General features: G+C 35.5%; 1 protein-coding gene across 11 annotated transcripts in view; it reads right to left on the reverse strand.

The window, feature by feature from the left end:
* The window catches only part of CACNA2D1 (calcium voltage-gated channel auxiliary subunit alpha2delta 1), a 365,044-nt gene that overhangs the window by 57,730 nt on the left and 290,478 nt on the right, over positions 1-16,836 (reverse strand). The gene's annotated exons all lie outside the window — the stretch shown is intronic.

The raw sequence follows: 16,836 nt of genomic DNA on the forward strand, positions 1-16,836 counted from the left end.
CAGAATTCACCAAAATCTCTCCAAGTTTTGGACTGAAAACAGACTTTTTAGCTGAAATTATCTTCCATGCAAATTTTCTGATTCGAATGAGAAAAATTTAAACCCAAAACCTGGTATTGCTTTAAAAATATTAAAAATCCTAACAGATACATAGAAAAATTACAAATACTATGTTTCAGCTTCTGGCTGAATATTTTGCTCTAAATTTGAGTGTTTTTGTTAAAAGCTGGGAAAAATGGTTTCCCAACAATTTTAACGGGCTGCTCACTACATTCATGTCCCTCTGTTCAAGGGTTAGACATGTTTTCCTTTTTAGGCATCTCTTTCTTTATGGATCTTTAACTTTACCACTTCAATATACAAATCTTAGATCACAACATGAAATCAGAATACAAATTCCTTTCTATGGATTTGATGTTTAAAATTAAAATATATTAAAATTCATTTGCATGTAGGCTGTGACTGAGTAATAAGGTAATGTTTTCGTTAAATAATACTGACATTCTAAAATTGGAGACATTCCTCCTTGTAAACTACTGATCATTGCTAAGTTTTTAAATGACTATTTATACAAATTTTTATCACATTATTTAGCATGTGGAATTAGTACCTAAACCTCCACTTCTCAAAAAAAGCAAAAAAAAATTGTGTGACACAATCAGAGCTCAAGTATTAACCAAGAGCTGTAACAATGGCTTCACATCATCCATCAGCAGGTAACAAATGGTGAAACTTTCTTAGTCCTGACTCCTAAACGCAAGGAAGGCAAACAAAGCTTTGTGCCAGATGCCATTTTTACTTAACAATATGTTTTGATTTGCTTTATACGTACAACCTCTTTGTGTCTGCAGTTAAAAGCAAAATTAAAGCAACTACTCTGCTGCACTGAGCACTGATTTAAGTGCTTGTTTCTTAATTTAAGACTACTCCATATAGGGTTGCTCCCTACTAATAGGTCAGGCCAATTACATTTCTGGTTATGCAGACAGGTAGAGGAGTGACTGTGCCTGCATGATGGCAAATTTTTTTTTCTCATAGTTCATGTAGGTAAGGACAGATGAAAAATACCTTCTATTACCCTGAAAATATCAGTATTGACAGTGCAAAAATGACTTCACCTGACATGTTTAAATCTCATTTAATACTGTACCACATTTGCCATTCCACTTTCATTCTTGTTTTACAAAATGACAGATTTAATTCTTCCAAGGAATCTTTCTGCTTCTACTTAGTTACCAACTCGCAAGGTTCCTGCCTACTATACTCCTGTTCTTTTTGAACTCACACTACTCCCAGTTTATTGTCCACTAAACACTTGACTCAGAATAGATTCTTCTCAAAAACTATGGAAAAACCCCACTGAAGGTCACTAATTAGATACTTGAGAAACCTGATGTTTCCTTTGGATAAAAAGCTACTAAGTCATGTGGGTTTTCTTGTGTGTGTAGAAAACACGAATCAATTAGACTGGACTGTCTAGCATTTGATCTCAAATGTAAAAATGAAATGCTGAATTGGATTCAAGTTGTGAAATGCTATGTAATTTAGGGAAAAGCAGCAGTGTGTTAAATCTGCAACAAATCTATAAAGAATTTAGAATTTAAATTATTGACAACAAGCAGGCGACAATACATCTGATTTATTGTTCCTTGGATAATTAACAGAGATAAAGAACTGCAATGAAAATTGGAGTTTTTAATTGTTACTTGGTTTGGCAAGAGGGTGGGATATTCAAAAGAGTATTCTTTTTCCTATTGCCTCATCTGGAATTGAGTAGAATGACAGACCAGCTGGAAAAATGAGTCAGCAAGTCAAATTAAACAAGCCAATTTTAGCAAAAAAACCCCATGCTCTGTGCTAAAATTTTCTGTGACAGGACCCAGAGTCAGCCAAAGCGCTGAGATGCATTTGTCTATATGTTTTCCTTATAGACATCTCTCCAAAGAAGACAATAGGCTATTGAATTAAAAAAAAAAAAACAAAAAAACCAAAAAACCCCAAACATTTAATTACTTTTAATAGGGAATTTATGACTAAGAATACTTGAAGAAACTAGATCAGAAACAATGACTATGAGTACCTCTTCCTTTGCCTGTCCTTTAAGCTTGATTTCAAGCAACTAAGTGGGTTTCTGAGTTGAAGCAAATTGCCAAGTAGTCTTTGATCCCAAGTTGTTTTCCACCACCACTGAGGCCTGGTTATTTCTTCTCTCTGCCTCTCTGCAGCCTCTTGGGTTCTGTGTAAACTGCAGTTCCTGGGTGGTTTTGCCATGACAGTTCCTCTCCACCACCCTCACTAGAGGATGGAAATTCGTGTTCCCCAACCCATTTCCTAAGGAAAGGGCACCCTTGCCTCAAGGCAAATCTATTTATTCTCTTCATAAAGAAACATGACTTCCAAAGCAGTAAAAACCAATGGAAAAATAAGAAAAACAAGTAGGAGCTGTCACGGTTTTTGATTTTAAATGGGACTATTCAAAGTAAAGTACTTCTAGAAAACTTATGCCCTTTGAATTGAGAAGAACTAGAGATGGGCACCAGCCTGCTCTGCCAGCCCATTCAGGCACTGTCTTGGAATTGCTCTGAAATATAAAAGTCCTGATTTTTAGCACAGGGAGTTTAATTCTCTGCATTTTCCTCACTGAGACTAACCTTAGGGAGAAAATAAAAAATTATTCTTTGTATTAAAAATTTACAGTATATAGTAGAGGAATGTACTAATTAGCAACAAAACAGGTGTAGAATTAATGTCAGGACATCCAGACAGTGAGTGGCACAGGCTGCCCAGTGAGGCTGTAAACCTGCCTCCTTGGGGGCTTTAATCACCAGACTGGATATGGCCCTGAGCAACCTGGCTTGATCTTAGACCTGGTATTGGACTAGACACCTCTGCAAGCAACCTGGCTTATCCTGGGAACTGATGAAGGACATCAAAGGAATACAAGCAAAAATCCAGCTCCTAATAAGGGGAAGTGACAGAAAGGAATGCAACAAAAAGAGAAGTACTGTATTGAAGAAAATATAGTTGTCTAATTATAGAATTCATTTGCTATTTATTTGTACTTCTTTCTAGTGGAAGGAGATCATAAACACCAAGGTAAATAAAAAAGATTCTGACTACTGCAGATTTTAAGGGACAAAGGCACTCAAGAGAGTTGTGATGAAGACAAAAATAAAGAGGTACCCATGAAAAGGCTGCTTTCCCTACCGATCTGATTTGCTTTTTACCTATTTTATTTCTTCATTTTGCTATTGGAATAAAACTAAGAAAGATTAAATTAGATGCTTCCTTTGAGTAAATCATGTTATGAGTATTACAGAAAATTAAGGTTTGACTGAAGTTAATTCAAAGGGGTAATTAAACAGAAAGTACTTGCTGTTTAGGCTACTGCATATATGTGTAGGCAATGTAGAATCACTGAATCACTGAATGTTTTGGCTGGAAGACACCTTAAAGATCATCTCATTCTAACTCCCCTGCCATAGGCCTACAAGCACGGCCACCACTCTGCATGCAGCTCAGAGTAGAAGAAGTGCACATTTTTTGACAGATTAATTGAATTCTGTGCTACTGGAATGAGAGAGCTCTCAATAATAGTTTGTGTGCATCTCTTCATTTCTCTGTTTAGAAAGAGATTAAATGACCTTTGGAGATGTATATGTCTATTTTATCAGATACCAAGAGAGCTGTACAATTAATTCACTCAATTGGATGTAGGTAAAATTAATCCTGTCATTTTATGCCTAGCATGTAAAAAGAGAAAGAGTGCATCTTTCTTTACCACTAAATAAACAAACTGACTGTGTCAAAAAACTGATCTAATCAAATAATTCAACTTTGGTTTTCACAATGACAGTAAGATTTCAGAACATTTTACTCTGGCCTTTATAGCTGCAGGTAAAGATTCACAGATAATCCGTTTTACTATACAACAAGAAAAGATGATAAAGGGGAATAAATAATGCAGTGATTCCCACATGATCCAGGAAATTATCTTCCCCACTAGTGTGTTTACAGATTATCAAATATGACGAAAATTTTTTTGCAGTTTATTGTTTAGTAGATACACTTATGAAATAAAAGGACAACATAAGAAGCCTATCATTCTGAATAAAATCATAAAACTGCTTTTCTATCTTCCATTAGGCATTCTGTCTTTTTAATCCCTTGTACGTATAGCTTGTAAACTACTTAATCATTTTTGTGTTTTGTGCCATAGGTCAGGGAGTTGTTATGTGGTTTTCAAGCTGCCTCAGCTAAAATTGTGAATGAATTTTTTTCCATACATCTGTGGACAGAAATTTGAAGATAATTTTTGATTCTGCTTGGGAAACCACCTAGGATTAGGCAATAGGATACACTAAATATAGAATTTCACCTAAATTCTAATAATCCATCATGCTGAACTGCTCAGTTCAGGACTTCCAGGGGCACAGTCCTGAATCATGTGGGTTAGAGCTGTAAATGTAAAGAAATTTCTCTTTTTTTTTTTTTTTTCTTCTTAGTAAGCACAGAGAGAAGAGAAATAGAAGTTCTGAGTTTAACAGCAGGGGCAAGACTCACAATGATGTGCTAGAGGACAGTTTTAGGATCCCTTAAGCCTTCTTTTATGCATTACATAAAATGGGACATAACCCATTTTCTTTCTCAGGCCATGAGTGCAAGTGGCACAGCATGGCTCACATCTCGATGGCTACACCATGGTGCCATCCTCCCTCTCTGCCTGCCCCCCTATCAGGTCATCTCATTACAGAATTTTTTGGGAATAAGCTCTGGCTCATGCTGCCCCTGAACTGAACACTGACATGGCTAAAAGGATTGACTGCCACAGGCCACAAACCATACTTTTGGGTCTGTTAACAATTACAGTATGGATAATTATGGATAACAATTAATACTATGGATAACTGTGGATATTTCTCCAGCCTGCACCCTGGCCCTGGATCTCTTATTAGTATGGACAGAGCTGTCTGGCTCACTCCTATGAGTAAGGCTGGTTTTCTCATGACAGAGCTCTAAGGCTCAGCTTTTCAAAATTACTGGGACAGTGATGCCTCTAAACTTTAAATGAGAGTTCAGTACTTGCACAAAAGAAGGATGAGTTCATGATTCACAGTTTGAGCACATTCATAACTTCCCCTGCTTTGAATTCCAGGCTCAAGAAAGTTCAGAAGTTGGAGATTCTGGCTTTTGTATGTAACTGTCAGGCTGCTGATGCATTTAGCCCTTAACAGCAATGGGGAAAAAGAAAGAGAGATGACCTAAGCAGCAGGGTATGACACCTAGTCACGTGCCAAGGTTGTGAAGTTTGAAAGGTCTAGACCTCAGAAAGCAGAACTCACAGTTTTATGTCAAATTAGGAAATAAAAAGAAAGGCATGATACACAAGCAGAAATGTATCAAGTTATATTTTTGACATTTATGACTACATTAGGATCTGTCCCTTGCTGAAGGCACTCTCTAAAAATATGTGTAGACTTGGGGTAACTGGGAAGAAAAACTCCCATGTGAAACAATGAGAAGAGAATTTAGCTCTCAAATATTTAAATGCAAAGATAATTGCAGGCTGGACATCTTTGAATTTACAGACATGAAGAAAGTATTAATCCATATGATTTGAAAATCCATTTGACACTACAAGTGTTTCCATAAGTGACCCTCTATACTCTGATTCAACAAGGCATCTAACTATGCAAGTGTCATCTTGAAACCAAAGGAAAAATCTTTTAGCTGAGGCACATGTTTAAAGACAAATAGAGCAGGTCCTTGGAAATACTATTTTAGACATTTATCCACAGCAAATTATTTCTTCCAAACTTTCCATGTGTATTTGCAATCTTCCCTATCATTAATCTTTCATTCACTACAATTCAACCTCAAACTTCAAACTGCAATGCTAGCTTATTAATTCAAAGTCTAATTATAGTCTGCATAATTATAGCCTAATAACAAAAAGAAATAATGACACTCTAAAAATTAGCTCACATTACAATCTAATGCTAATCCTTCTTCTATCTTAAAATAAAAATTATGCTTGTTGCATATCAGGAGATTATTGGAGAATCTCACTTTCTTGGGTATTATTCTATACTGATAATATGGGCCCCAAATCATTTAATGGTGTTAATATATTGGGAAATTAGGATCCAGAACACTGATGCATGGTGTAGTTGTAAGGAAAGGAATTAACAGCTGAGAATTATACCTGAGCATATAAGAAATGCATACAATGAAAGGTGCATTTTCATAGAAGAAATTATAAGTAAATGCCATGAATCCATGAAATATGTTTTGCTAACTGCAAAGTGTTTCAAAAATGACAAAAGGGTTGGGTTTTTTTCCCAGCTTGTTTTGTTCCCTCACAAAGAAAAGTAACTGCATGAAAATGGGGATACTTTCTACTGCAGACTAATGGTCAAAAAGGCCATTTTAGTTATACTGAAAAATTTCAGAACTAACGCTCTCACAGAACTAAAAATAAAAAAATACTAATTCAGTCACACTGTCCTACAACTTCTTAGTGCCATCTTGTGGAACCACAGCACCTCATTCCTTACTCATAGAAGGGCTGTCCTGTGTGCCCCTTCCTCTGCTGCCACACAGCTACAAGTACAAAAGTATAAATTTCCTGCTGACACCTGCTAATCTACCCCTGATAAATTGATCATAATTAGACAGAATGGACCACCTTTAATTTTTTACCTAGTTGAGACATAATCTTTATGGGCCACAAGTATTACAGGAGTACAAGTACAGTTTCGTATGCTCACAATAACTTAATGTTGGACTATTACATCATGATGAGGAGACAGTGACCTCTACTGCACAGTCTCCTCAAGTAAGGTGAAGTTTTTGATCTCAACATTTTCTAGGTGTGGGTATAAATCAGCTCTGTTTTCTTAGCTTTGTATAACATAAGCCTTAAGAACAGCAACAAGAAAGAGAAAGGCTATACTCTCAAACACACCAGCCGGACTTCACATTGATGTGGTTGAATTTTACATTTGAGTCAATTTGCATATGTCAAGCCTGCTAAAAACTGGGCTTTGGCCCACTCTCCAGCCTTAACAACTGTGTCAGCAGAGCTCAAACACACGCACAGAAGACAAGCCATTGCTCCTTCCCTCTGCCCCTTCTTTGCTGCCACAGAAGCAGTCTCACCACTTTGTCAGGAGTGTGCCAGCTGGCAGAGGCTGAAAACCTCCCAGGTTTAACTCAGTTAAAACCTAAAAATTATTGCAGAATTGTGGCTGTAGATCTAGCTCAAAGGCTGTGGATACGCTGGTTGCTTCTCCCGGGATTTCCTCATCACCTCACCCCACCTCAGAAATCACTGTACAGCAGTCAGTTGCACTAGGTGATTTTCTAGCTCCTCATCCTGTCTCCCAGACTTCAGATAAAGAACATACTGTCCTCTTTTTTAACAATTCATCTGTTGAATATTTTACTTTGACTACTCATGTTCTATTTACTCAGTTGATCTGTTTGCTTCTTTGGGAATGTTAATAACAAATTTTCCCTGCTGAAATGAAAAACAATTAAATTCCTCCTTTCCCTAAGCTGCTTCTCCCTGACGCTCATCATCTAGCATTCTCTGAAGAAAACAACTTTTTCTCAGAATTCCTTGTAAATTTGGTGGTCCATATCAGGAACCAGACAAGGGAGTTGACAAAGTAATTCCCACTGTGCTCTGGATTAAAAGCATTTTAGGCATTTCTTTGATAGTCAAAACAACATTTGGAGGCAGCTGAGCAGCTGGAAAGGACTGGATTAATTAGAGAGATATTTACGGTTCATATTGTGACACTAAGCCTTCTTTTCTTTTTTTTTCATTGTTCTTCTAAATCCCATGGAAGAATTATTACAAATATCATCCAATTATTTAAAGGAATATTTAAATATGCCATTTCAAACACTAATTTTAATCACGTACTCTGCCTTGTTTTTTCCCACACAAATAGTCTTGTATAGTTGCTTCCTCGATTTTTTGCTCCCATTTCCTCCAGTTCTTGTACAGCATGGAAAAGTGACTGAAATTTAACAATTGCAAGTGCCAAACAGTTGTACTAGAAGAGGGAAAAGAGTGGGTGGGAAAAGGAAGGACCCTCAGAAACCCTCATTTCCAGCAGAATCCATTTACAGGAAGTCTCCCTGTCTGGAATTATCAATTACAAAAATTTCATGTCTAGTTTTATAATTGGCTGATGCTCATGAAAAGAACATGAAAATTCTAAAAAAAAAATTATTTAATGAGCTTTAGAAAGGGTATGCCACCCAAACAGGTGAGGAGATTTTGTCCATGCTCACATGCTGTTTCTTGAAGACTGACCTGGGAACAGAATGGTATCTTCAGATTACCTTAGAAGATGGAGATTAAGGGATGAAAATGCTGCAAGTTTGGTTCCCTTTCCTTTTCTAGGTGGAAAAAAACATTACAGCTACTGTATAATGATGGAAACTCAGCAGTGCCATATAGGGCTATGCTGAGGGCAGCCTGACCTTGCCTTTGCTTGCAGGTAGGACGTGCCATTCCTGACAAAAGCAGGCGGTGACGATGCCACCTGTCAGCAGCTGGCAAGTGCCCGAGCAGGGCTGAAAGACAGATGCTTCTGTGCAGTCATGGAATAGAGAACGTCCTTCACAGTTAAAGATTAATTCAAGCAGTTCATGCCCACTCATTGTACTTCTTGCCAAACTGCACCTGAAATTTCAGGATTATCTATGAGAAGCATCAAATATGTACAGACAGCTGCCACCTATCCCGTGGGCAGTTAATAATAAACATAAAATTAATCATGACCCAGTTCACTCATACACTGAATAATACGTATTTTCATTTCTTTTCAAATCAGCGAAATAAATACAATCTTCAGGAAAAAAATACAAGTGATTTTCCCCTGCAATCCACAGGTAAAACAACCATTTGGGGTGTCTATAGCCTTGGTGTATTGAACAGTTTGTACCAGAATCTTCTTAGAGATTTAGATCTAAATTTTGCATTCCCAATGGCTGAAAGAGCAGAGAAAATTTACTCTAATAGATCATACTTTAGGTGACAAGGTATAAGATATTTCTGCCTATAATGTGATATAAATGTATTTTAATAACTTTTGGCAAATTATTTTTTTAAAAAAAAAGAAATAAGGAAAAAAAAGAGGTCTTCAGACCTCATTATAAATATGCTTCTTACAGAGAAATGTATTGTAGACAAAACATTGCCTTAGAGGGTTTTGGGTTTGTCTTTGTTTTTTTGTTTTCAGATGAAATAGCAGCTACAGACTAAGTTTGCAACAAAAAGCATTGAGGTTATTGTTTTTCCTGTCTGCATGTAGGATTGAGAATACAGAATTGTCAAACCACATTATACAATTCAAAGTGGTGGCTTCAAAAAATGATTTGCAAATAAAACCAAATTCTTCCTTGTAAAAAAAAATCCATTTACATAAACTCAGAATTATTAAAAAAAAAAAAAAATACATTTGCAGCTGGCACTCCAGGTTCTGTGGTCATCATGGATAAGATGTTTTTGTTTGCACATGATTTAGGATGAGATTATGAAGGGCAGAATTCCTATCTAAGCCTCAGCAAACACTAAATACATTACTTTGAATTTGATGCAAGGCTAACATGAGTTCAACTGAAATTACTGACTTCAAATAGAAGTTGAATATAGAAACAGAGGAATGGAGACATATAATAGGATACTAATTCAAAGACTGCATATGGGAACTGATTCTCTTCTGAAAAATAACAGATTTTTTGGGGGGAGGGGTTTTCTTCTCTGTTTTTTAGGACTAAGACCTACAAAAATGTTTGTGAAGACCTCAAAATAATTAGAAGCTAATACTTCAATGCCATTTTCCTTAACCATACAAGTGCAAGATCATAAAGTCAATTTCTTATTCTTCTATTAAAGACAACCTATTCTTATATCACATTCAATTCTGCATATTAAATTCTATCCTATACAGTGCAAAAAATTTGAGAATATAACTGTGACTTCCTGGAGATATGACAGCGCAGATTTTAGCCTTTTCTTTGAGACTAATCAGGATTCTGAATCCAAGTCACTTTCTAAGTAGATACTGGGGTACTTTCTATTTACCAGCATACTCATTCCCTACTTGAAAGATGACTTTTTTCATTGCCTTTTTTTCAAAATAAAGGGTGTATTTTTTTGCAAAATGCTTTAGAAAAAGACCTTCTAAGTGACATTTAGTAGTTCTTACTCTTGATAAGACCTGTCAAACAGAGTTGCTTCACCTCATGGCCTGATGTTCTCTCCTAAAAAGCAACCTTTCCTTACAACATTTGCATCAATCTTTAATACTCTGCATTGAAGTTGCACAGAGTTTCTACTTGCCTGGGTAAAATGTACAATTTACCTACACTTGCAGTCTCACTTCTCATTTCACATCCCTTTCCTCTGTTATGCTTCTTGCATATATAAGCACATATTTCTTGCTATCCAAATGGACTGTAACTTTGTTTTTCAAAAATTTTATTTCCGTCTTAACCTGTCATATGTTTAGGCTGCTGCATGTGTACATCTTGTGCCACCATCTGCTTGTTTCAGCTGTTTCCTTACTCTCTTGCCCCCTAAAGAGATTCCTATTCAGTACTCTCCCCCTTTGAGCACTGGTATAAACTCTTCTGCATCTGTCTGTCCACTTTTTCCATCTGTGCATTGGCAAATCTTTCCATCTACTATAGACAAATGCTCAACACCCACCTACGAGGTGGCCTAAGCAGCATTTAGAAACTAAGATGTCTATCAATTTTTAGAGTCACTTAATAATAGTTAATTATTTTTAAAAAATATATTCAGTTGTGCTACCTTAGTTACACTGCTTATTCTATTAAGTAGACAAATTCTGCAGTTTCTTCCCAGAAAGTTGCATTCTTAAACCAGTGTTGTAAAGTTAACCTTTGGAAAATGCTAGACTCAGTGAACATGCAAATGTCAGAATTTTCACTATATAATGGGCAATTTTACATAAAGGCATCTCTTAATCTTCATAATCATATTCATATTTTTTTCTTCATCCTTTCTGGCTTTTCTATGTGCAGAAAACAATTCTTAACTTTTCAATTTTCTTCACTCTTTGTGTTTTTAAATGAATAGGATATGTGAACCACTCTTATGTGGCCCTGACAGTAAAACAACTTAAATCTTCTCTGTCTCTATTTTCTGTAACTGACTCATTACAGTCAGTTTTTACTCACTTATTGCACTTCCCTTAATAAACACCAGAAGCATAGAAAAAATATGTATAACTGTGAACATATAAGGTCTGGTAGATAAAACTTATAATGTGAGACAGAATTACTGAATAACTTGTAGCAGGTTAGGAAAATTTCTTATTCTAGAAGATGCCAAGAATAGTTAATTTATTTCTGAATTTTAAGGTAGAATGATCTGTATATCTAGGAGAAAGAAAATATTTTGAGTAAAAGATCAAGAAGTGATTTTTATTACAAGGAAAGGAAGGTTTCATAGCACTAAAAAAATTATAAGAGACAGACTCCAACAAACACAGAGAATTAGGTAGCTGAGTAGTGTAGGAAGAAAATCTAAAGAATGAAGGATTAAAAGCAAAATGGTAACTCAGAAAAAAGAAAACATTAAGTGTACAATAAAAAACAGCTTAATGTAATGTAGGATTAAAGATACTTAGAAAATCAGGCACAGATACTAAAACTGAAGAGGAACTGTTAAAAAAAACAAAAACAAACAAACAAAAACCCCAAAACATCTAAGGAAAAAAGATTAAGAATAAAATAAAACCCAAATATGTTTCAATAACATAACACAATTCCAAAATGGTAAGTTATGCTCTATGATATATTTACCTAAGTGATGACATGCATTAAAAATAGATATATATACAGAAAATACTCTGTTCTCTTGATGCCACTTAAGTTTCTCTCACTGTTCAAGAGCATGTTCTAAGAAAGGCAGCGACAATGTGCCTTTATACAAAAAAGGGGTGTAAAGAATAAAGAATGAAAATAATCTAAGATATTAATTTGATGAATCTGAAAGAAATTAGCTTGTTTAGTTGAAAAGACAAAAGTTGGATAGAAAACTTGGATTAAAGTTTCAAAATAGAAATTGTTTCCTAAAATGGAAGGGGAAATTATGATGAGAATTAATTGCTCTTATTAAAAAATGTAAAATGAAATGAAAAAAAAAAACAACCAAACAAAACGAAACCCCCTAAACCTACTTTTTCTTAAGGAAATCTAGGAAAGCTTTCTAAATAGGTAGTTGTTGAAAGAGAAGAATGTAAATACCTAAGGAAGCTGTGGAACTGGATACTTTAAGGAAGAGGTTACATAAACACCATCAGGCATGGCCTAGGTATTAAAAGGCTCATTTCAGAAAGTCCCAGACCTCCAATACTTGAATTACAGAAGAACATCACCAAATCAAATAGTATTTCACAGCAATTGCAAATTCACAGGAATAAATGCACAGTTAATATATGGGGTGGCTGAGACAGGATGGACCCTCTGATGTCTAGCCTCAATCAGCTATGCCATATGTAGCATTTTGTTTGTATAAATAAACAAAATGCAGTCCAACTCTCTTGCATTTGTCCCAAAACAAACATAATGTGCTTTCTATATTAACTGATACTCTATCCTTGTTGCCTTGATTAATCATTTTATGCCATCTGCAGCATCAACCTCAATGTGATGCACTGAATCAATCGCTATTACTGCAGTGTTTGGAATTGAACATCAACAAAAATAGAAGTATCAAATAGCCTCCTCCATGCCAAATTTGAGGGAAACAAGCTGCCAGTTGGGTTTTATGTAACAGATACACATGACTTTAATAAGACCGATAAGGTTACTTTTCAACAAAGCTATATTAAAATTTTCATTAGTCTTCTGCAGTTCTCAACACCTCCACGTGGATTTTTATCTTGCACAGGAGATAAAAATGTCTGGCAGCCCAGAATCATTCTCATAATGAAACAGCAGCATAAAGAGAAACTCACATCAACGGAGAGATGTGTGTGCAGACACATGCATGAAAAAATTCTTCTGCATGCAGCTCTTCCTAAAAATCCCCCCTCTGCCCCACTGCACTTTCTGCTGCACCTCTTGACTCTGCAGCAACCTCGCCCAGATGTCCATACACAGAATAGCACAGGGGATATGATGGCTGAATGGAAAAGTGAAAAAAGTAGAAGAAATGTAATGGATATTGCTTCCTTATTAGTCTCCAAGAAAGGCTTGGTGATGTTATTTAGTCTAAAGATAAAAGAGTCAGTGAAAGATAGTGTGGAAAAGATGGGCAGACTATTGTTATCCAAAAACATTGCCAGGGCATGGACACATGGTAGCTTAGCATGTCAGTTTAGAAAACAGCTGTTGTAAGAACAGTGTATAGATATTTTTGAAAAAGAGTATCTTAAAAATCACTGAACTCTGATTTCTAGTGGGGAAACAGGGCTTCACAACCATCAGGTAACTGTGGTTCAAAATCTAAGTTTATAGGGAAAAAATGTGTGCCTAATACCATACTGAAAAAGAAAAAAGCTACCAACCTCCCCCTCCCTCCCAAACTGTTCTTGCATGGATTTATAGACTCAAGACTTAAATAGCTCAGTATTGTGCAGCTTGACTATTACTGAAGCATATTTGGGTAATGAGTGTCAAAGGAGGGATACTGCTGATACGGAATATTTAAATTCATTATTGTAGTAGAATTAATTTATGTTAGGAATCCAGAAACTGGAACTGTGGGTATATTGCAAGCCCTTAATTAATAATTGGAGCTAAGAGGTAAAAAAATGTAATTTGACTTTAGAATAAGATGCTTCTTCGGTGAATACTTTAATAACAGTTTCCACTTTTACTTTGAAAGAAAAAATAATGGATTATGGAATTTTTAAGTACTGACCCAAGTTTCACCCAGAATATTTTAGGTTTACCATTTGTGCATATCCTGGAACATACAATAAACTAAAATTAACAGCTGGAAGGTGTCATTTTCTTAAGGCAGAAGTAATTAGGAAAGGAGCCAGGGAGTCAGTTTAAACAGCTAGCTGAAGCTTTGTTCAACCCTTAATTTAATTACTTTGTGTTATATCCTGTGTCACAAGTCTACCACACACTCAGAAATGCCAAACCTGTTGGGGTGCACTCTGACAGCTGTTCAGCTCTATTCAAAGCTGGCAGTAGTGTTGTGAAAGACACTGTTTCTATTTTCAACTCTGTAAGTGATTGTATAAAGTTATACTTGGCCAGTCTGATCCCTGATGAGAATTACACGGCTACCCAAAGTGGAAATATCATGGGCTTTTTTGATGATCCTTTCTAGTCAGGACTAACATTTGTCTAGAACAAATCATACACCACTGCCTAAATTAACATAGTTTTGATTTTAGTTTTACTAACTAGCAATTATGTTGTAACGGGTTGAAACCGAAAAAGAAAATGGTTCCCTGCTCTGGTAATGACAGTAGGAAGCTTTTTTTTTTTTTTTTTTTTAAATGAAAGTTTTACAAGTTCTTTCACATAAATATTTCATTTTATCATTCTATTGACATGCTGAATGTGTCCCATTTGGAAGAAGTCAGTGGCAGCTGTAAGCTTCCCAGTGGAGTTCCAGCAAGCTGGAGCCTTCTCCCACAGGATCTCTACCACTGTAGCAATTCTGTGCCTACCACATACAGATATTCATAATGGAACTGAGTTTTTGGAAAACTTCTCTTTACATAATTTCCTCTAAAATGATACTGTCAGAAAAATCTACACAAAATGAGGTTATATTAATCATGGCAGGTAATTCTGTGGGAATGAGACATAAGACCCAATTTATGGTTCTGCTCCTATCTGAGGGGTCAGACCAATCCTGCCTGTGTGTGTTAGATCAGTCCATCCAACCCACGCAAACCTCTATCATTCTTCAAAACCTCAAACAACTAAAAATGCATGAGGTATGTTTAAGGTCTTTTCCTACTCACATAAGCTGAGCAATCTTTCCAAATACAGATTCCAAGGGGACAATTTGCCCCAAAGATCTGTGGTTTTCTATTTTCAACCTGAATTCAAAATTCTCACGATAAACGCCTACGGGGAATGCATTTTAATTAAATTTATATTGCTATCTTCAGTGAAGCCATCTGTAGGAGGAGTGCAAATAAAATGAAATTTACCTCCCTCATTCCTGAAATTTAGAGCATGTGTGGTATTTTACACATTTAATGTGAGTGCCCCAAATGTCACCATGAAGGTAAACACTCCAGTTTTTAAATATCAGGCTCAGCATGTAGTTGCAATATATGACAATAAAATCTGGCTTTATAAAGGGAAAAAGGCATGCAAAGGTGAAACACAACAGTGATTTTCCACTTCAAACAAAATGTTCCTCCCCAAATCTGTGTTACGTAAGTTTTATAATAACCTCCTATTTGTACTGTAAATTATTTATATAGACAGAAAACTATTTTAAATGTATCTGTATGCTATTTCAAACAGATTAAAAGCTCTAATTCAAAAGGACTATTTTTCAGCCTCTAGATTATAGGCTGCTCTTTTAGTAGTTTTCAATTGTTTATTGCATTCATTAACTTAACTTGAAGGTTGCACCAAGGACACTGCAAACAAGTGTACTAAATCACGTTACTTGATGGGCCAAAACTGAAGCTTCTTTCATGACAAGGAATTACAAATTAACTGAAATGGAAAAGAAAATACTTACAGAGCTGAAGCAATTTTACATCAAGAAGATGAAAACAAGGATTAATAGATTTGAATAAATGGTCTTTTCTTTGTACAAGAAAAAGAAAGTAAGTTTACAACACAGTGTGCCTAAGGTGGGAAGTGACTGACTGTGACATAAGACAATAAAGATTCATCTTTTATATACTTTATGCAAAACTCAAAGACAAGTGGTCAAATAAATGCAGAGCAGGCAAGAAAATACATATGCTGATACATATTTATACCATTAACTACTTCTACTGTAAAACACAGAAAACTTTTTAACACCTTATATTGAATAATCCCTCTACAAATTTATAAATATGAAAATAGTCTTAAATTCATTGGATATTTATGAAATAAATTATAAATTAACTGAAATAAAGACAACAGGAGCTACTCCCACATCTCTTTAAAAATATCATAATTTAGTATAAGAAATCAGCCTACTCTGCAATCTAAGAAAGTAACGAAATATTTGGGACTATGACTTAGCAAGATCAGAAGTATATGTGTATTTTCCATGTTCGAATGTGTCTACCAATTATGTTATTCTCTACTGATAATGAACTAACATTAAGTTACATACAGAGGCAACAACAAAAGAGCTCATGTCATCATTCTGGAATCAAGTGTAGCCTTACTAAGAAGAGCATTATCACAAGCATATTTTGTATAAATCTTATTTTTAAAAGTATTAGAATGCTATGAAAGATGTTAGGAGATTTCACTGTGACTTCTCAAAAAGAATTTTCTGGTCCAGTCTCATTAGAAGCTCTTCAACCATAAATTTCTCTTCAACACTACAAGGATTGTTACTGATTGAAAGTGATAAGGAGAAAGCAAATGGTTCTTCAAATTACACCTGCCTAAACTTGGCACTTCAATTTCAATGTCACTTTGGAGAAAATCAGTAAGGACTAATACCTAGCAACCTAGTACTTCATTAGACAAGTGACAAAATGTAAGTGTTTGCTAAGATTTGGACTTGCAGATGCATAGACCATAAAAGAGTGTAGAAAATGTGCCTTGCATTGCATCAGCACTGCATTAAATTATATATGATAATATACTGACACACAGTGACCATTATCACCATCATACATTTGCTGT

Source organism: Corvus hawaiiensis, chromosome 4 (assembly GCF_020740725.1).
Source record: "Corvus hawaiiensis isolate bCorHaw1 chromosome 4, bCorHaw1.pri.cur, whole genome shotgun sequence".
Classification (NCBI taxonomy): domain Eukaryota; kingdom Metazoa; phylum Chordata; class Aves; order Passeriformes; family Corvidae; genus Corvus; species Corvus hawaiiensis.